The 21,336-nt window shown below is 42.2% G+C and overlaps 1 protein-coding gene across 2 annotated transcripts in view; it reads right to left on the bottom strand.

The window, feature by feature from the left end:
* Marchf3 (membrane associated ring-CH-type finger 3) overlaps nucleotides 1–21,336 on the bottom strand; it is a 147,218-nt gene that overhangs the window by 46,351 nt on the left and 79,531 nt on the right. The window contains exon 2 of one of the 2 annotated variants that reach the window (XM_048418940.3): nucleotides 16,980–17,129. The exons of the other annotated variant lie outside the window; for it this stretch is intronic. The gene's annotated coding sequence lies outside the window, so the exon portion shown is untranslated. The remainder of the gene's footprint in view (nucleotides 1–16,979; nucleotides 17,130–21,336) is intronic. 2 annotated transcript variants of the gene reach the window in all.

The raw sequence follows: 21,336 nt of genomic DNA, 5'->3' as shown, positions 1-21,336 counted from the left end.
CTGAGCTGAGGAGGAGGTGGGGCTCTACAGATGCGTTCTGAGGGCAGGTCAGGAAGTTTAAAACCACCACATTAGAAAACAGTACGAGGGGCAGGCAAAACACACAGAGATGCCCATGTGATGTCTCTTGGAAAGGAAATATATTCAACATTGACTATGTCGCCGGACCATTTGCACTATTCTTCATGGCCAAATACATAAATATTATTCTAATAAACGCCCTTTCAACAATCGTATTTATAGGCCCGTTTCATAATTCATATAGCCCAGAACTCTATACCACAAACTTCATAATTAAGACCCTAATTTTAACTACCCTATTCCTATGAATTTGAGCCTCCTATCGTACAATCTTCAAGCGACTCTCAGAGTGCCTCGTGCCAACCAAACGCACTCCCTGTCCACGTGCGTGAGGAAAGGGAGGCAGAGGACAGTATGCCGGCAAGAAAAGAAACTCCCTAGATACTAGGAAGCTAAACACGTTCTAAATGAGAAGTTCCTAATTTGTTGTTAGATTCATGTCTATGCTCTATCAGCAGGCAAGCGAGCGCTTGGCATCGAGGAAGCCAGTCTGGGACTGGCCCTCAAGCTATGCTCGCCTTCGCCTTTGCTGTCCTCAAGAGACCCAGCATCAGCCCTGCAGATGTGCCGGCTCTTCAGTTGAGTCTCTACAGGCTTATTTTAAGCGAGGGTTCCCTGTGGGCTTTTCTTTCCCTTGGTGCACTAAGGCCATGGAGAAGACCCTGCCTTGCCTCTTCACGTGTCCAAAGTTCTGTGTTCCACCAGAGGCAGGTGGCTGAGGATCCATGAGGATCAAGCAAGATATTTGGTGGTCCTGCCTCCTGTACACACAAGGATAACTACAGTTACTCAGCTCGCCAAGGAGAACAAGGCAAGTGCAGAATGAAGAAGACCTGTTTGGAGTTTGCTGTTAGGCCCTGCCCTTAGCATTAGAGAGATGGGCTCCCCTACTATGTGCGTCACATTAACAAGAGACCTCAAAACGCCAAGTTTTTTGCCAAGTGTGGGCAACATACATGAATCTGACTAGGTCTCCAGCTGCCTCTGTGTGTGTGTGTGTGTGTGTGTGTGTGTGTGTGTGTGTGTGTGTATTTGCTTTGGCAGCTTTTATAAACATAAGTAAAAACCACAAAGTACATCGGGAATTGCTTTTCTTGGTCATAGACACTGTTCTGTACATCTCCTGTTCTTATTCCAAAATTCACCAGTGCTCTTTTGAGGGGCAGGCGGGGTGTTGTTATGTATCACAGGCTGCCCTCAAACTCACGATCCCCCTGCCTTACCCTATCCGGTGTTGGGGTTGTGGCCATGTGCCTCATATCGGTTGAACTCATAGACTCTTTTCTATCAGTTCCTTAAAATGGCTCATTTTTTAAAAAAAAAATAAGATAAAAACAAGCACAAAGTAAAGTAACATACAGCCGAAGGATGCAGTCGCCGAGGTCACTTTATCACACAGTCATTTCGGTTTGCATCCTGGGTTCTTGTGAACCATGAAATTGGCCAATACAATCTCTTCCTTGATTCTGGAACTCATTTCATGCCCACCTCAATGCAAAGCGTTTGCAAATCTTTCCACAGAACCTCAGCATTCTTCTTCCTACATGAGCTTGTCAGCTTCTCTCCCCTGTACTCACACCTTTGCTGGGACCTGCCTAGCTCTTCCTTCATGCCATCCCTCGGCTTCGGAGCTTGCAGCAGCTCCCTGTCCTCTCATACGCTGCACCATCATATTTCTGGCTCCACCTGGTCTTTTTCCAGGTGAGGCTGGGTCTGCATCCTCCCCGATCCTCCACCCAAGTCACCCGTTGAAGCCTGGCAGAATGCTCTAGTGCACGGTCAGTGTACACAGAGGGCTGTCACCCACCAGAAGATTCCCCAAAGCCCTTCAGTTCCAAAGAAAAGGTCCTGAGTCAAACATCTGATCTGGCCCGTTCTCTGTAGATTCAGCACTATCAAAATTAATGACTAAGTCTTAACTCAATTCAGCCTATTTTACAGAAAGAGAAAGAGAAATAACTTTATATTGATACAGAATTATATAACCATCCCAAACAAAACAACTAAATAATGTACAGAGGTCCACATTTTAAAATTTGTATCCAGTTTTCCTTCAAAACAGACAGAACAATCACATTATTAATGGCAACAGTGTGAGCATATTTTTCTACGTTCATAGCACTATTCATTTTCCTTTTTCTAAGTGCTTAATAAATACTGCAGGTCTTTACTGCCTTCTCGGGTGAGAATAACAGTCAAGCCCCCACAGAGATCATTCATTTGCTTTATGGGCTAAAAAAAAAAATCTCTGGTGTGTCACAAATTAACACAATGTTCCTGAGGACAGTGTTTTATTCTTGAGTCTCCAATTTCACTAATAAATGTGAAAAACACATGAAGTCAGATAAATCTCCAGGGACCAGCCACTGCAGATGCGAAGGAATAGAAAGTTATTCCAGCTAAGATCAGCACTAATACCCAAGACAGGTTCCCAAATTCTGCTCCTGCTGCCTGGTGTAAAACAATGAAGTGCTTTGTAGTGACGGTACCAAATATGAAGAGTTTATTTAAATATACTTTTTAAATGAAAATAGTTAAAAACAGTAAGAACATAAGATCTCCTAATCATTAGATAATAACCTCTATCAAAATCATAGATCCCAAAGTGTCTTTAGGCAATGTAACCCCTACTGTTGTCCCTCAGAAATACTTTATGATAAGATTTTTATCATAAAAACATCAAATAAATGGAACATTATAGCAAACCCGCAGATACGACATTGTTTCAATGTGAAAAGTAATCAGAACGTTGTAGTTCTCACGTTGCCTTTCCTCCCTCCTTCTCTCCTTCTCTCCTTTTCTCTTCCCCTCCCACCCTTCTGCCCTATTAAGACGTCACAGTAAATCTCTAGGTGTCTTGTCATTTCACCTCTACATCCTTCAGCGTGCTTCCAAAAATATGAGCATTTCCTATTTCAGCCCAAAGTAATTACACCTAACAAACTTCATAATAAATTTGGTATTATGTAATATTTATATTATATTCAAATTTCTCCAACTGTCTTAAAAATCCCTTTATGACAAGCTTTTAAAAACTATTCAAACAAGTTGTACAAATCACATTGTGTGTGTGTAGTGATATTTCATTTGTATTTTAATAAAGCTTATCTTAAGATCAGAGAGCAAAACAGTCTACAGACCAGGTAGTGATGGATGACACACACCTTTAATCCTAGTAGTCACACTAGTTTGCCATAGAAACCAGGCAGTAGTGGTACGAGCCTTTAATCCCAGCCCTCGAGAGGAATATAAGACGGGAGGAGACAGCTCTCACACACAGTCTCATTCTGAGATTCCTGGAAGCAGGATCACTATTTTGGACTGAGGTAGAGGTAAAAGCCAGTGGCTGGCTGTTTTGCTTTTCTGACCTTCAGATTGAACCCCAATTTCTGTCTCTGGGTTTTTACTGATTGTGCTACAATGTGTGTGTGCGTGCGTGTGTGTGTGTGGTGTGTGTGTGCGTGTGTATGTGTGTATTTGCCAAGGCAAGCATGTGGAGGTCAGAGGATAATCTGCAAAAGACAGCTCCCTCCTCTCACCATGTGGGTCCTGACAATTGAACTCAGACTATCAAGATTGGCAGCAGAGGCCTTCCCCTGAGTCATCTCACTGGCCCCCTCTTCTCTTTGCTGAAAATTTATATATGTCCTCTCTAAAGTCCTACCTCAAATTACACTTTATTTCTGCTTTGCCTTGTGGTATCTTTGGCGTATTCTAGTCTCTTTATTTTCTGGAAACACATGGCTCAGCTTAGTTTCAGGCTCAGCTCCCAGTTGATAAGAGCGTGTGAAGGTTTTGAGTAGTTTGTGGTATATCATATCAGGAGGCCAGCTTTTAGTGGGTTCAAGAAAGTTCCCAGTTTTTTAAAAGATCTAGTGATTGTATCTGTTAGGTACATGTCACATAAATTCTATGTGGACTATAGAAATCCCTTTTTCTCCAGTTATACGTCCCTTTTCCTCTTAGTACTTGGGATTCTTTTGCAACAAAGAACTTTTCTTCACCAGCCAATGGGACATAATTATCCTGAATTGTAGTTTATTCACAGAGGGTAAGAGACTTGTTCAGTTCTTTCCTATGACTATCAATCTTCAAAGTGAAGAACTGGTGTCTTCCTTGAGGAATTGGTGACATCCTGTAGCAACTGAGTCATTTTGTTTTATTTCTATTATTCCTAAAGGGCTCACTCGTCTCCAGTGACATTAAGAATAGGATCATTACATAATGACAAGCTCCTCTTTTTGAATGAAGAGAACTAGAGGCTTGCTGAGCAAGTCGGATAACCTTGATCCCATATAAAAGCCAGTGTGTTCAAATTTCCAGCACTCCCACTGCAAGGAGGAAGGCCCCAGAAACTCTTAGGCCAGCTACTGTGGAGCATGTAACACAGTTCAAAATAAGAGTGCCTCAAACAAGGTGGCAGTTGACCGACACCCAGGGTTGTCTTCTGACCTCCACTTGAATGTCAAGGCATGTGCATGCCTTCATACATGAACACACACACATGTGAACAAACAAACATTTAAATAAAGAGAACCAGACATGTAGCTTCATGGATGTAAAATAAACTAGGGGTCTGGTCTCCCCATATCCTAGCACTCTAGGTTGGAGGGGTAGATATGGATCCCTTTTCTTGCTTTGTTATTCTAGACTATTTTCTTTGTGGTTGGTGTTGTCTTCTCTCAGGCCCCATACTCTTTGTACACAGAGGCCTTCTGAATTGACTTATTCCACAGGAGTAATGAAACCAACTCTAAAGTGACTTTTCTTTAGCTTGTTGATCTGCATATCATTGGTGCCTCTTGCTCTCAAAGGCCTGTCATCTCAGATTATTTATTATACACACCAGGAGACACTCCAAGCCCATAGATAGCATTGGCAGAGGGATTAGTGGAGGCCACTCTGCTTGAGTGTTTAGACTTTGTGATCCTGCCCACTGAAGCTTACAGGTGGCCATACCCTGACCAGGGCTTTGCTGGTTAACACATTAACACACTGGGCAAGCTTCCACACACGTATGAGAAACATTTCCCTTTTCTTCTAATAAGGGCGAAAATGATTAGACACTTCATAGCTATCCTCCCACAGGCATCCACAAGTCTTTTCAAACCACAGTTGACAAGTGTCTCTAAAGCCGGAATCCAGGGTCTCTCTTTTCTGTTCTCTTAGAGTAGGCATTTTTTTCTTTTTTCTTTTTCTTTTTCTTTTTTTTTTTTTTGCCTATTATCTCCTTGTTTTAGTGACAGGCATTTGTCAGTTAGACATTAAGACAGAGTGATAATGGGAAGATAATATGCTGGCTCTGTCCACACAGTTCAAGAAGCACTTATGAAAAACGTGTATTTTGGGAAACCTAGACACTCAAGTGCCCATCTGCATTTCCAGTTAGTTTAGACTGAATGTAGGCTCGCAAAGCAGTGACAGCAGGAATAAGAGGGCTGGGATCAGAGGCACTTCCTACACGGCCCTGGAGACACTATTGTGAGCACTGCTGCTCTACAGAGAGGAGCACGTCAGCAAATACATTCCAAGTAGGCAGGGCAGGATGGAGGTGTGTTGTCCAACTTCAGTAGAACTTAGTAAGGGCAGCTGAAGCAAGAAGAGGCAAGATGTGTCTTGTAAGTGAAGGCTTTGCACACCTTATGCAAAGACCGATGTGTTCAGTAGTGAAAGAGAAGTGTGAACTCCAAACACTGACAACAGCAATCTGCTGCCACTGTCAAGCAGTCTGGTGAATGGCTCTGATTGGAGAGTCCTCTACCAGTCCTGACATTTTCACTAATGTAAACCAAAGCACATCATACACAGGGATCTTCGGTAGACTATGCTTATGTTACTATTAACCATAAACTCTAAAGCATCACAGACTTAATCATAGATTTCAGGGACTAACTGAAGTATAGTTCCTACTGCAGAATCCCAATATGGGCACGTGGGAAGGAAGCAGGTGTCAGCGGTCAGGTGGTTGGCACCATCAACTTGACAAACATAGAAACCAGAAAACATCAGCTGCATCATTTTTTTGGACAGGATAGAGCCTCACTGTGTAGCCCAGGACAGCTTTGAACTCATGATCCTTCTTCCTCAGCTTCTAGAGTGCTGGATTTATGTATGCCACCACAGCCAGGTACAGTTTCCCTTTCTGAAACAGCAGGGAAAGGTTACCTGATACGATGATTTGACATTGAGTCTTCAGGTTAGGCACTTAGGGTTTGGGTCCCTTTGCTCTTCCATTTATCAGTTACTTCTCTGCACGCTGGGGATGAAATGGTGGCCATCACATCTGTTTGAAGATGCAATCTTGTGCATGAAGTACCTAGCGCAGAGGTCAGCACAACAGCAAACACTGCTGGCTGTGATTACTGTACGAGGGTCACCTAACATCAGGTATCTCCAAGGCATTCACTGGTCTACGGTGTTTCTGTTTGAGACAATTCACATATCCTTTCTACCAACATTTATTAATTTGGAATGCAAAACAGTACTTTGAGAGACAAAGTGGATAAACATAAAAAATGTCGTTGGGAATAAAGCAAATGGAGCTTTGGCCACCAGGTAGTAGGGCTCAATTATTTAACTCCTTCTTAAATCCGAGAAAAAGGAGAATGTTCTTGCCATGACTATTTAAAGGGCCTCACCTGAGTGGGTCTAGGATGAGTGGTTGCTCTCTTTACAATTAGAATGACTGAGAAACCTTGTCACTAGATGGTATAATCTTGGGCTGGGAGGACTAGCCAGAACATTCAAGGGAGACATTTGGGTAAGACCAAATGCACACATTGAGACATATGGGATACTTAAGAACGTTGGGTGTTACTGGAAGGTGAGATGTGCAGAGAATATTCTCCTGTAGCACAAGTGGTACAGGAACCCTTCTCCCTTTGGTTAAATCTCAGGGAATAAACACGGGGCTCTGGGAGGAGCTAAATGGGTCATTACAGTGCTCGATGCTTTCTCTTTGTCCTCCCTGTGCTTGCAACAGAACTGCGTACCATCGTGACTTCAGAATGAGGTCCCTACTCTGAAGTACTCGGTGTAGATACAAAGGAATACGTGATCATATTCTTTCTGGGAAGGATGTAGCTGCAGTTTTCTGACAGTAAAGGAAAAAGGCAAACTGAATTCATCCCTGTATTCCAATCCATTGACCCTAGCATTTCCCCGTTTGTGTAGCATGTGCAGGCTACTAACATGTTTACCAGGTACACAAGGGAGGAATGTACGGCTTCAAGAAACAAAATAGAGGCCTTGGCAATGCTTGGATCTGGGCCATAAGAATATGTATTCTCTAAGGAGACTGGACGACACTTTATCATGATTCTGTATTAAGTTCTATTTTCAAGGCCACAGAAGATTTGTGAGCAAGGATAATCCGTGGCAGTCTTAAGTATGCAAGCAGTCCTTACTTGGTTGATTCTTCCAGTTCTGTCTGTTCACAAACTGGACTTATTCTTTAAATTTACAAATGATGATCATTGTGGCAAATCCAATAACAGAATTTTCTGCTGTAAACATGACATTCTCCTCAGCATCATTTTCCAGCCCCTAAGCGGTTCTGATGTACATGGAACTAAAAGCCTGGAGCATTAAAAATTACACAAATAATGAAAATGAGTTCCTAGGTGAATTGCCCATTACTGTGGAGGCTTTGGAATATTTTCATTAAAAAGAGTAAAAAGGCCATCTAAAGACGTTTGTGTCTCTGTGGATGATTGTGAAGTCATCTTCTTTATTTCTTTCTAGCTCCCATAAGCCTCTTTTATTAGTTGTGAGGAAAAAAGCTACAATCTGCTTCAGTAAACTGCATTATTTTTTAAACTACAGAAGCATTCGTGGTTTCCTTACATGAGCAATCTTTTTTAATGGCAATGCAGTGATTGGGAAGAGGGCGCCAAAAGGCAGATTTCACGGGACTTCTCTCCATCTGACAGGCCTTTCTACCTTCTTTTTTTTTTTGCTATATTAGAACCCATTGCTTCTTTACAAGTTCCTGAAATACAATAGGCACCTAAAGGTATTTGCTGACTCAAAAATGAACAGATGAATCCACTATCTTAATAACAGGTTCTGTTGTCATATAGTCATATGGGTGACACAGTCTTCCTACTTCGGAATATGACTTTCTGGACAACCTTAAAGCATTTTCGTATCCCTTCTACTATTTGAGGGTTGTTTTTATATTTCTTTTTTGAACTTTGAATGGCTTTTGTAATCATTTGCATATTGTAAATCAGTTGTTCTTATTTGTTCAATGAAGAAAATGAGTAGGCAGGCCATGAATTTAAACTCAACATAGTAATAGGTGGCATATCTAAAATAAAACTTTTTACCCCCCACTTACACAGTCTCCTTAAGTTCTCATGAAGACATATTGCTGAAAGCAAATCGAAAGAGTGCAGAGTTTGTGGCTCATGTCTGTAATAGCAGCACTCCGGAGCCCGAGCAGAAAGACTGTGATTTGAGACCAGCTTGTGCTACAACTTCCTAACCGTTTCAAAGCCCAAGCGATCAACCACCCAATCACTCACTCGCCAACCAAAAAATAAAGGACATGTAGATAAAGGACCAGAACGCTTCAGATGGAAGGGCATCTCCATTTCCCCACCATTCAGTATCCTGTTACAGTACAGAAAAGGGGATTGCCGTGTGCTAAATTAAATAAGATCATCTCGCCCTACACAAGAACCAGGTCCTTGGTTTGCTATGTGAGATGCAGTGGGAGCGTAAGTGAGCAGTGCTCTGTTTCCTAGATTGGAACTCAAGGCTACACTCCCCTACCCCCCTGGGGACAGAATGGCTGGGGAGAGTTGGAATGCTATCACAACTTCCATACTTGAAAATACAATTTGCGGTTGGGTTTTATGAGCTGGTTTCAGTATCCAATCACCATATAACCCGGTCTCTTTCTGTTGTTTCATGCAGTGCCTGGCAGTGGAGGAAGACCTGTATTTTGCTTCTGAGTGATGCACTGTGGACATGGCGAAATCACAAGAATCAACATCTGTTGTAAAGAAAGCAAAAGTTACTATTTCAAATAGTCACCTGTAACTGTAAGCTGGAAAAGACAAGCAGACAAAGGTGGCACGGGACTGTGATGTATAATTTTATGTGTCATCTTGACAGGGCCACAGCTGCTCAAATATTTGATTCAACATTATCCTGGGTATTTCTTTGAGAATGGGTTCTTTCGGGATGAGTTTAAGGTTTAAGCTGATAGACAGATCACCATCCTTAATGTGGAAATTTAGAGTTTGGAAAAGAACAAAACCACTGGAGCTCCCCCAGGAAGATGGAACTCTTCTTCCCTGCCTGCCTTCTGCATGAACAGAAGCCATTACCTGCCTTTGAGCACAAACTCAAACACTGGCTCTTCTTGCATCTCCAGCCTGCTAGATTTCAGACTAAAATGACATCATTGGCTTCTTGGGGGTACCAAGGGTTCTTCTCTTACAGAGAAACAGTTCAGAGATGTGTATCAATAGTCTTGAGACTTTTAGGAATAATGTTTTAGTCTTTTCTTTAAGACATTTATTTTAAAAACATTTTCAGAAATGCAGACAGAGTTGCACATAATCAGCAGCGCCTTTTCATACCCTGTAGTATCCCTTGCTTGTAGCATAATGTGACACAAGTGTCTGACAGTAGGGTAAAGGTGAAACAGAGTGCCTCCATATCAAGGATTAGAAGTAGAACCTTTGACATTACTTTATAATAAATGTTTAAGGGTACTAGGAAATAAAACATAAGACTGTGTAAGAAAAAACAGGATGTGAAGTATTTATACTTAGACTTTCAAGTCTAATTTATCAAAAAGAGAGAGATGGTTCTTCCCTCAGCTGTGTTTCCTAGCTCACTTTTGTTGTTTATGCTTTTTTAAAACTTATTTATTTATTTATTAAAAATTTCTATCTCCTTCCATCCCCCCATTTCCCTCCCATTCCCTCCATTCCCCCTCCCCCTCCCTCTCCAGTCCTAAGAGAAGTAAGGGTGCCCTGTCCTGTAGGGAGTCCATTGTTTATGATTTTTACCTCCTTAAAATAAAATACATTTTTATTGTATTTTACAATATAGGTGAACAAATAACCCCCTTTTTACAGGTCTTGCAGGGGAAGCACATCAAACTACTTCCTGGAAAAACAATAACTACTGAAATCAAACCAGAGCAAGCCCAACCCAAACTTGAAAATTATATACCTCCATCAGGGATTTCCTTTATTCCAGAAGTACTAAAGGACATTATAAATCTCTGGGGAAGAAATCCAGTAAGCTCTCTTCATGGTTGCTTGCTCCAGGAAATACCTGAGTTAGTGAGTGGAGAGATGCTGCATTGGGCCCCACAGGGCCCTGGCTCTTTGTAGCTGACTGGCTTTGGGGCCACCAGCATGTCATTTACTGTCCCTTAGCTGTGGGTCTTTCATCAAGGACATGCAAACATTAAATCAGCCTCTGAGCTACAGCAGGTATTGTCAGAATAAAATGAAGTGGTGAACATACAAAGTGCCTCAGGTACAAGGCACTGTGGCCATGTCAGCAAATGGTTATCAGAGTTCAGCTCCATGTTCACATTTGTGTCCTCCTGCAGTCTCCTGCTCCTTGGTGGCAGCCACAGATGCTGGTAGGTAGAAGGACAAAAAAGAATACTCTCTTTTTTTCTCCTAGCACAAATACAATGTGCCTAAATTAGCATTTAGTTGACTTTTTTCTTTTCAACCAGAAATATGCCAAATTAAATTAAAAATCCATATACTTAACTGAAGTCATATTCGTGTGAGAGGAGACAAATCTATAAACAGCAGCTCACTGCAATGATCTGCCAGGCTTTTATAAGGCCACATTTATCATTCCTCTGTGGAATTTATACATCCAAATTGCCTGGCCAGCAGATGTATATTTAAATACATGGCCTCATGTGAATTGGCGGGCCTCTGTTTCATAATGAGGAAACGAAAAGCAAAGGGATTTTATGATTTTTCTCAGCACCCTAAAGTTAGCAGAAGAACCTGATTAATTCAATTTCTGACCTCAATTTCTATGAACAGCTACCATTATTATTATTCTCAGGTACGGATTAAATAACAGAGGCCTTAGTATTTTTGTCTGGGAGTGGGTAAGGGTGGAATGAAAAGGAAATAATGGAGAGAGAGGACTCCCCCCGCCCAAGTGAGCACTGTAGGTGATAGCTCTAGTAATGACAAACATATTCCAAAAACACTCTCCCAAGTTTCCTAATCACACAGAGTAGGGTGGCTGGCTTAAGGAAAGCACATGTTCTTTTGATAAGCCCTGAATTTTGAAACAGGAAGAATCTTGGTGTTTAACTCTTGGGCAAGGTGGTGTGAAAGGTTGTGGGATGTCCTGAATAAATCCTATAATGTGTCCTGTGGTGTCTCTCATCAACATGATGAGCGCCCCTGCCTTCCCCAGCATTTTGGAGGGCTGTAGAACACAATTCTGTTGTGTTGCTGGTCTGGTTCTCCAGAAATCTATTTATTTAAACTAGCAGTTCACAAGCAGAGAGAAAAAACAAAAACACCCCACAAACACAAGGAACCTTCAAAGCAGATCTCAGACCCCCCTCCTTAGTGTCCTCAAAGTTTCGCGCTGCAGCCTCTTACATCTGTGAGTCATCACACATTTTTTTTTAAGACATCAAAACTCATTCATGTTCCATCTTCCTCAATGATTTACTCCCCTCTCCCAGCACTTTAGAACTGTAGGCAAGAAAGTTCTGGGAGCTGTCCTACTGAATTAAAGAAATTAGAATCTGGTTTGAGGGAAGTAACTTCATATGTGCATTATGATGAAGGAAATGTAATATTTCCCCAGCTTCTCAGGGGCCCAAACAAATAATTTCCTTTACTTCTTCTGCATAGCAAAGAAAGGCAAGTGATCTCCTTTAGCTTTTGATATCTCGCAGTTTGGAAACAGATGAAGAAGCTGAAGGCTACTTCTTCCTGGGTAAAAGTGTACCAGAAACATGACAGATGACTGTCCTTCTTCACCTTACAGAGGCTGCCGGAGGTTTCTTTCTCCCGACTTTGTGTAATAATTGCACACTTACAAGCTCCTATTACTATTAGATTCACCAATAAAAGTAACCTAATGCTATGGCTGATTTCAACAGGTAATGATCAACTTAAGCACTATGATTATTATTTACGACTCGGCAATGCCGTCTGCTCGACATGTCTTCTGTACGGTTGCCAGCAGCGTGTCACCTACATAACCCCCACCTTTTTGCCCTTTCATTGGAAAAGAAGGCTCCTCACATGGCATAAGTGGCCATGGCTGACAAAAGGCCTGGGAGTGGTCTGGAGGAGAGCACACTACTTTAGCACTGCCCCCATCATTCACATTCTTCTCATCCATGACCCCTCCTGTAATCGAGCGCCGGGTAAGCTCCCTCCACTCGGATTACTTTTGGAGCATGGTGCGGAATGAATGAAGCAGAGCACAGTAGTATCTTAGAAGGCATTTTCACTAGCCCTTTTTGAAAGAGTTGTGACTCTAATATCAGAGATTCTTCTGGACTACGAGTATGTGAGCCTCAAATCTGAGATGAGGCTAGAAAGAAATCCAAATGTTATGGCTTCGTGTCATTCATCCAGGGTACTCCCCATGAATCGTCACAAACACGGAATTAGTGGACAGTGAACCATTGCTCCTAGGGGTTAGGTTCTTGCTAGACCATGCTCACGTGCAAACCAACATATAACACTGTTTTGTGAGGGATGAAGTGTTAGTTAGCAATCATCGGTGACTCATTAGTGTTGAACCCATGGTCCAAACGCTGTGGGTCACAGCTGAATGGAGCTCATCTGTCACACTTATTTTCTCCACAAGACATTAGTCTTCTTGGGCTCTGGGACACTCAAGAGCACTTTAGTACAGTCCTTGGAGGCCACTTTAAAGAGTGAGATCACCAACCCAAAGCACAAAACTGAAAAATGGGGAAAAATCGGACCACAAAAGGACACTTTAAAAAGTCTGTTAAAACTAAGACAAGAAGGCACAGCATTTACCTTGCTTGACCTCAACTGGACCATGTATATAAAAGTGACTCAAACTTTTTGACACCCCATGTATGTCTGTGAAACACTGTGAAATTGCCTCGAGTATTAACTTGGGTGTTACAAATACATTGTAGTGAGTAAGAATTTGCATATAGGAAAGCCTTGAAAAACAAAGATTGAATGTGTAAAGTCTCTTATTCAACAGCATATCCTGTATTCTTTGTCTATTTTTTCCTAAAATTTTCTGATTCTCTTTTTCTCTGACATCCCCAATTAACCTTTCATGCTAAGCAGAAATCTTTTTGTTCTATGCGCCTATCACAATGGCAATGCAACTGTGTCTTACCCATTTATTTACATGGGACTTAGGAGCTTGGATTTTCAAAAGTGGAAGAATAATGTGGATGGTGGAAAATCCAGAGTTACAAGTTCACAAAACTCTACTTTCCTGTTTCAGAAATGAGGCAAAGTGTTGTGTTTGAGCTGTTTCAATAAATACAGAGTTTACTTCATAAGCTCTTAATATTTGGTAACTTTTTTGCTTCATAATTTTACAGAATGACAAGACATTACTAAGTATTATAGGAGAGGGGCTAAAGGAAGCACCTGGGAAAACAAGGTCTCTGTCTCCTTAAGCATGATGTGTGTCAAACTCACGCCAGGAGCTTTCTGATACCAGGTAAGATTAGAAGTTCAAGCCCATGTTTTAAAATGTTGCCTTCCCTAAACCACTGAGGAAGGTTTTGACACCATCCACCCAACAAAGAAGTAGAATAAATAACAGCAAACTAACAAAAACAAGTGAGAAAATTCACACTTGTTTAGAAACAGCCTTCAGAATTGTGCTTAGGTTTTCAAAGCCAAAATGCATGTTGTGTGTGCTAATGGTGCCCTGAAGAGCAGAGCGTGAATAAGGCTGGGCAGACTGGCACTTCCTCTGGTGCGGCACTGAAGCAAGATCCTGGCAGAGTGATTGTTCACATTTGGCCCGGATCCCAGGAAATTGTATTCATTCCTTCAGTCATTTATTCGCTGGTTCATAGGTGAGAGTACCACGGGACTGACTGGGGTCCCTTTGCTTTGCCAGAGTGGTCATCAGATCCTGACCCTATTACCACCCATTTCTAATGAAGGATGGACACTAGCATCCTGTGGAAGAAGATTTGAGAGGATGTCAGGTGCGTTCTGCAAGGGCATGGCCCACAGCGAGGCTATATAGCTTCTAGCAATGCAGTTTGTCTCACGGACCCCATAAAGTCAAACTCCAAAGCTGCACCATGCACCATTATTCCTGGTTATACAACGGTGGCGCGTTTGTGCTTCTGAGACACACGGTGCAATCTTCCTTGTGCTTCATACCTAAAATTAACTTCATAACCCCATTACAGTTCTCTTCAAGGCTGAACGGAAACCCTCGAGTATTTTCAGCGATTTAATCACATTGTGGTTTTAAAAAAACGGTATCAACACTGTTCCCACCACTTCCCACATGGTTTAAGAAGCAATAAAAACCTTGAAAGCCTTGGTGTAATCACTCAGTGTAATCACTGAGGCTTGTACTAATGACATCTTAACTCTTGAGGGGACCTGTCTTAGGTATTCCAGCCAGGACTCCGCAAACCTTTAGGAAACACTTTCCGGCTTGCATACTGTATGATCTTTCTCACAGTTACTTTACGAGGCCACGGTAGCACAGAAACAGTCACAGACATTAAACAACCGAGGACAGCTGCATTTCAATAGAATTTAATTTGGGATACTGAGATTTAAGTTTCATATAAATTTCACATGTCACAAAGTGACAGTCTTTGCTTTAGTTTTGTAAAAAAAAATTAGGAATAGGAAAACTATTATCATAGTCTGAGAAAGCAAATATAGTTGTTGCCCAGTAGGGATTTGCCAACCAAAGCAAAGAACAACGATACGGCCATAAAATACAAAGAAATAACTATTTAGACAACATGGTAAGATAATGGCTTAAGGTAAGCTATTTCTACTATATGGTTAAAGTCTCTAAGGTTTTACTGGTGGCAGTATTTTGCAAGGGATATCTTAGGTCCTTTAAAGCCATGAGAATAATCCACATGGCTATTGACTCTCATTCTGACTCTAGGTGACTGTCTTGAAATTTCATCAGAAGCCCCTGTTATTTGCCCAGACTCAATGCTGCGCAGCTTTCAATTCCTACTCTACTAACAGTACCATATTATTGGCAAGCTTTCCTTTTTCTGGGATTTACATAAAGAAATGATGCTAAAATGTAGCAGTGTCTTGCAGGAAACACTGGAAGAAGAGGAAGTATTGGTGGGCAGAAAAACAGCAGGGCTCCCTCTATGCCATGTGTAGTTCCAGACACCTGACTTCTGTTATCCCAGTTAACCCTGTAACCATCTCAAGGCAGGAATTTTAAAAATTGCTATTACTGTATTAGCAGGAATCTATAGCACAGAAGGGTTAAGCCCACTGTCCATGGTCACTTAGCTTAGTCTGAACTGAACCCAGACATGAACCGTGCTCTCGGGGACTCATAATGCCACCTCCCGATACGGAAAAAGGGTTTTAAGAACCAGTAAAGCTCTGTCACTTGCTTGGCATTACTTTGCCAAACTCTTTTTCTAATACCCATTCACTATGTCTCAGGGATTAATGGCCCATTTTCTAAGAGCCAGCGTCAACCTGTGAGCCCCACCTGCCAACGGATCAGGTAACTTCCTGGAATGCTGGGAGTTGTAGTTCTTGGGAAATAACAAAACCACATGGGAAATACGGTGGTTGTATGGTTTTGCCCATAAAAAACCCCTACAACATATTTCTTATCACCACTTGCTGTGATTCCAGGGAGTGGTCCTGAGCAGAGTCCATCCCGGTCAGTATTTATTTTAAATCTTGCTTCAAATTTGGCTCAAAACTGCGGAACTCTTTTTTTCCTCTTGAAAAATCTCAGGATCAACAATCCCCACTTGGAACAGGAATGTTGATATGAAAGCCACACTGAGCAGTAAGCGTGCGGGGCTGGAACTCAGGAGACCTTGACTCTGGCTCAGATGTGAGCAGGTGACCCTGCTAAGACCACTTGAACTCTGGGGGATCCGATTTCCTCGTGGAAAAAACAACAGCTGTTCTTATGGACGCGGTCAGCTGACCCCACATGTGTGGAAGTATTCTATCAACTCCGAGAAGCCAATAGCGTTGGCAGTTATTTTTATTACACACTCAGCTTTCACTCTTGCCTCTTCCACGCCTCTGTACTCACTGTAAACAAGGAATATGTTTGACTATCACAGTATTTTGCACAAGATTTTTCTTGGCCGGCCTTTCCTTCCCTACTTTTCCTCTTTATTCACGGACTCCCCCTTATTCTGACTCCTACCCCTCATTAGAGATGACGAGACCAACACGGTAAGCTGGAGCCAGCTTAGCCTCTCGCCTTCAGATCTTCCCACCTCCAATTTGGGGAAACCATGCCTTGAAATTGGCGATAGTGGGAGTATTTATACCACGGAAATGGCAAATTATACAAATTACCTCCCTTTATCCTCCCAGCTGAAAAAGTACTTGCTGCATACTTAGCAGCACACATCTCGATTTAGAAGCAAAATAAGAGAATACTACAAGTGCTAAGAATGAGAGCACGGAGTGACTTGAACGTAGGAAGGGACTGACCAGGGCGAAGGCTGAGCAGAGGCAGTCAGGGGAGTCCTCAAGGACCCGGTCTTAAGCTGAGACAAAAACAGTGGGAGCTAGCCAGACAAAGGAAGCAGAAAAGAAACATCCAGATGGAGGTAAAGGAGAGGGTTAGCGTAACCGAACACAGTTCCTTAAGACATTGGTGCAAACTGCTATGGAGAAGAGAATGAAGCTAACGGGATAAAGGACACGGCTTACCCCAAGGACTGTGGCTGGCTATCCGTGGGCTTTCAGTAGCTCTATGAAGGTTATAAAGATGGACTCAGAGTCAGGGAGGTGGCATTTAAATTCTCGGTCTCCTGAGTGATTTCAGAAGAACGTTTGCCTCAGGTGACAGCTGAGCCTCACCTAGAAGCCATAAAGGTGCAGGGTTAGAGCCCAGCACAAAGCCTGGCTTACAGGAGTCGCTCTGGAGGTAGCCAAGTCCAGGCCAGCAAACACAGGCACACACACATTCTGTAGGCTTCTGTCTGTAACTCTCTCCTACATAGAACATCCCAAGTCAGTGTTTCTTATACCCTGGGTGCTGTTGATTCGTTTATTAAGCAGTACAGCCAGTTTATTGAGTCTTGACTAGCACTTCAAAACATAAAATAGAACCACACACACACACACACACACACACACACACACACACACACACAGGCATATAGGCACACAAAACACAGACACACACATACACACAAATCAAACACCAATGTCGGATGTGTAGTTCAGTAGTAGAGTACTTGTGTAGCACGCATGAGTTCTGGGGTTCAATTCCTAGCAACAGTCAAGTTGGAGGAGGCAGGAAGGACTCTTAACTGCCTTGTTTTTTTTTTTTAAAGTCACCCCTGGCTGTGAGTCAGTCTCAGAGACTAGAACTATCAAAGGCAAGATACTGCCCTGTGACTTGGCAGATGAAGGCACCGAGTATATAAAATTGCTTTTAGTTTGGTGTATCCTAGAAAGATAATTCTATATGTGAACTGACTTTAGAATAATTTATTTTCAACATATGTCAAAACATATCCAGTTTGCCCTTTGGAGTCGCAAACGCTATTTGGCATTTCTTTTTCCTTTCCAATTTTAAAAATGGAAAACAGTGGTGGGGCCTAACCAGTGCTTGGTAGAAAACAAAGCACCCCACGATGATTTAGTTTCCTGAGCCTCCACAGGGCTCGCTCCCCAGGCATATGCAATTGGCACCAAATTAGCTGCCGACATTTATTGACAAAGGAATTAATCTTCACCAATGATGTTTCTTAAAGCCCATTCTTTACAGGAAGCAGGCACCAACATCAGAGCTCCTTTATTTCTTTTCCTCTTTCTCTCCTTTTCCTCCAGATTAAAGTGGCTGAAAAATAGTCCCTAAAACCCTTGATTTGACTGAGGAAGGTGCAGGAGAAAAAGAGCATGGTGGCAGGGTGGGTGGCTGATGAGCAGAGCATGGATGCTTTGCAGTGGTAAAAGTATTCTGTGAGTACCATATGGTGGATATACATTATTACACATCTACACTACACCAAAATGAACCCTGATACGAACTCTGGACTTGGGGTGACTATGATATGTCATAATGGGCTCATGGGCAGATGGGACACTTCCCAGAACCCACGTGGTAATGGAGGGAGAACCAACTTCCCTAAGTTGTAGCCTGACGTCCAGTCTTGAGCTCTGGCATGTGCCTGTGCCTGCCCCCACAAAAAATGCAGAAAATAAAATGAAATAATTTTAAAGTTAAAACCACTAACAAAAATAAACAATTATATATATTCACAGATAACCAGCTCCTCAACTTCAAGCCATCTTTTCCCTGGAGTACAATATCATATGCCCACTTCAGGCAGTCACTGGAACCACGTGTCTCATGAGCTGCCTCTCACATGGGTTGGGAGTGTGTCTGGGGATGGACAGTGTGAGAGTAGATCTCAGCCTGCCAACCGTAGACCTGGTTAGAAACATCCCATTGGTGACCTGGCCATGCCCAGTTCCTGAATTAAGTACCTTCTGCTAATATGTTTCTGACTCAGAAAAGAAGCCACACATACTTCCCAAACTAATAATACAGCACTGAGCTGGAAAATTCCTACTTCTATCGCCCAGACATCACTTGGAGCCCCTACAACCTTGAGTTCATGGACAACTGCCATGCTCCTTGGATGCCTTCAGTGGGGCCACTCATTCTATACTCAGTCTGTTAAGTTTCTGCTGAAGATTCATCACGTGTACCAGGCTAGGGCTTATGCAGAAAAACACAAAGGAATAAGAACAGAACCTTTACCTCTGATAACTTCCATACACCATGGGAAAACAGTGGAAACAATACACAGAACTAAACAGTGAATAAAGGAGGTGAAAGCTGACAGCCTTATCAAGTGGTAGCCCTAGCGTTACCTTGTTACAGGAAGTTCTATGTAATGATCTTTGGGCTAGTTCCTAGGGGAGCTTGGGGACTATTTCTTAAGTGCCAGGAGTTTTTTTTTTTTTTTTTTTTTTTTTTATCATGTCAGCGGTACAGGCCAGCATGGCGGAACTTAGTGATGGTTGTGTACAGATTCTGGTGTGCAAGGAGGTCAGAGTCCTTGGGAAAACACATCTGTAGCTGTGACCGACATTGTCTGGTGTTGATGTGATGTCAGAAAGAGAGGACTTAAATATCCACAGCTTCCCTTCTGCATGACTTCTCAACTGTGCAGACATTCAGTGAGCTGTAAAAACTTTAGGTCTGGTTAATTTAGGTGTGTGATATTTTTATTTATTTGCAAGTTTTCTTACAATGAAGTTAATACCTCCATTGGCAGGGACAATCTGAGGAAGATGTCCTGGTAAGAGTGACGTCTGAGCAGGCAGCATTTGTCCTTAGTCCTCAGCATTTTTGAGTATGTCATTGTCATCTTATAACTAAATTGGTGGGGGAACAAGAACCTGTGGGCATGTAGTGAGGAGGACTCTTTTCATCTTGAAATAAAATCTGTCATGTCAATCAACAAAGCTTCTGATACAAGCATAAACATTCTTTCCAATAGAAGTTTAACTCTATTAAGAGGAGGTCTCAGTGGAAGAAATACCTTAAATACATTACTTAGGAGACAAACACAGTGATAAATGCCTTCAAATCTAAATGCCAACGCCTACATGAACATATGTTAAAGGAAACAAGACACAGCTAATAAATAATGTGAAATCTTGAATTCATCCTAGAGGATTTAATTATCTTGTGAAACTGATTTGCCATTAATGATCACAACACGCAAATCATTTAAACCAAGAAAAACACAAGGATATCGTAATAGTGTTTTTACAAGTCACATTTACAGTGGCTCTGATGGAACAGGAAGCATAGAATGCCTTTCAGAAAGGAGTGGCAGATGGCATTCCATGTTGTAAGAACCCTGTGAAGGTAGAGGTACATCAGGGAAAATCCAAACTCATTTATCTTTGCATTCCTGGACCAGAAATCTAGAACCCAAATAGTAACAACAACAAGGAAAGAAACTACTTCGCTCCCTTCTAGCAGCCCTTTATCTAAGACCCAGTAGCCAACAAGGAGGAGAGCTGCGTACTAGACCTATTAGGGACTGACGAGACACATGCAGGATGCTGACTTTTTCTCACTCCCTTATTGTTGCTAAGGGAATCATAAGGTTTCCAGCATCATCCAAGGGCAGCCATCCATAAGGAATTGGGATTAGGGAGGTAAAGAGGCTTAGAGAGAACAGTTAGGTTTGGGTTAGGTGGTCTGAGAAGGAAGGACATGGACTCTGTAAAACTTTCTGTAACCTAAGTGGGAAACAGCCACATCCAAGAAATAAGAGGTAGCATTAGTAATGAAGATGTGTGAATTCTGTGTTCTTCCTGTCATAAGTTGTCAGACAAAACCTATATATTTAAAAACATATATATGTATGTATATATGCATATGATGGAACACCACAGGAAGCATCCTGCCCTCCTTGTCCCACCTTTCCAGTTCACTTCTACTCCCCCAACACCAACAAACTTTGTTTCCCCAGGATCTATGATGCATTGATCTTTCCTCCTTTTCATTACGGCCATCCATTAGGATCTCCCTCCATATCCAGTGCAAACAGTGGCCTGTCACCAGTCAGCCTCTTCCATGCACATAGCTACTTTGTCTCCTAGCACAGCAATAATCAAGCTCTTTACTGAAATGCCTGCTTTTTTTTTTCCTGAGGAACATGCTGGAGAAAGCTGCCTATCTGGAATCATCATACTTTAGACACAATCAAGAGAACTCTCAGGAAGCATTCCTCACTCCTCTCACTTAAACTTTCTCTGGCAATTTCACACTGACTTTTGTTCTGCCAGTCTCAAACACCTTCTCACTCTTATCTGACTTTGCCTCATATTTCATGGAGAAAACAGGAGAGATCTAGGACTTCTGTAGCCTCCTGTGATCCCACTTCTCATGCATGGTGCTGTCTGTACAGTGGACTTGTCTCTCAGCTGTCCTTACTTTTGCACTAAATCCCATCCTTCTGTATGCTTTTCTACCAACAAGACCACTAGCAATCTTATCTCTATACAATACCATCAATCTCTCCTTATTTCT

Source organism: Myodes glareolus, chromosome 13, assembly GCF_982192425.1.
Source record: "Myodes glareolus chromosome 13, mMyoGla1.1, whole genome shotgun sequence".
Lineage (NCBI taxonomy): Eukaryota > Metazoa > Chordata > Mammalia > Rodentia > Cricetidae > Myodes > Myodes glareolus.
The sequence above is the reverse complement of the archived record's forward strand: the minus strand, read 5'-3'. Positions and strand labels throughout refer to the sequence as shown.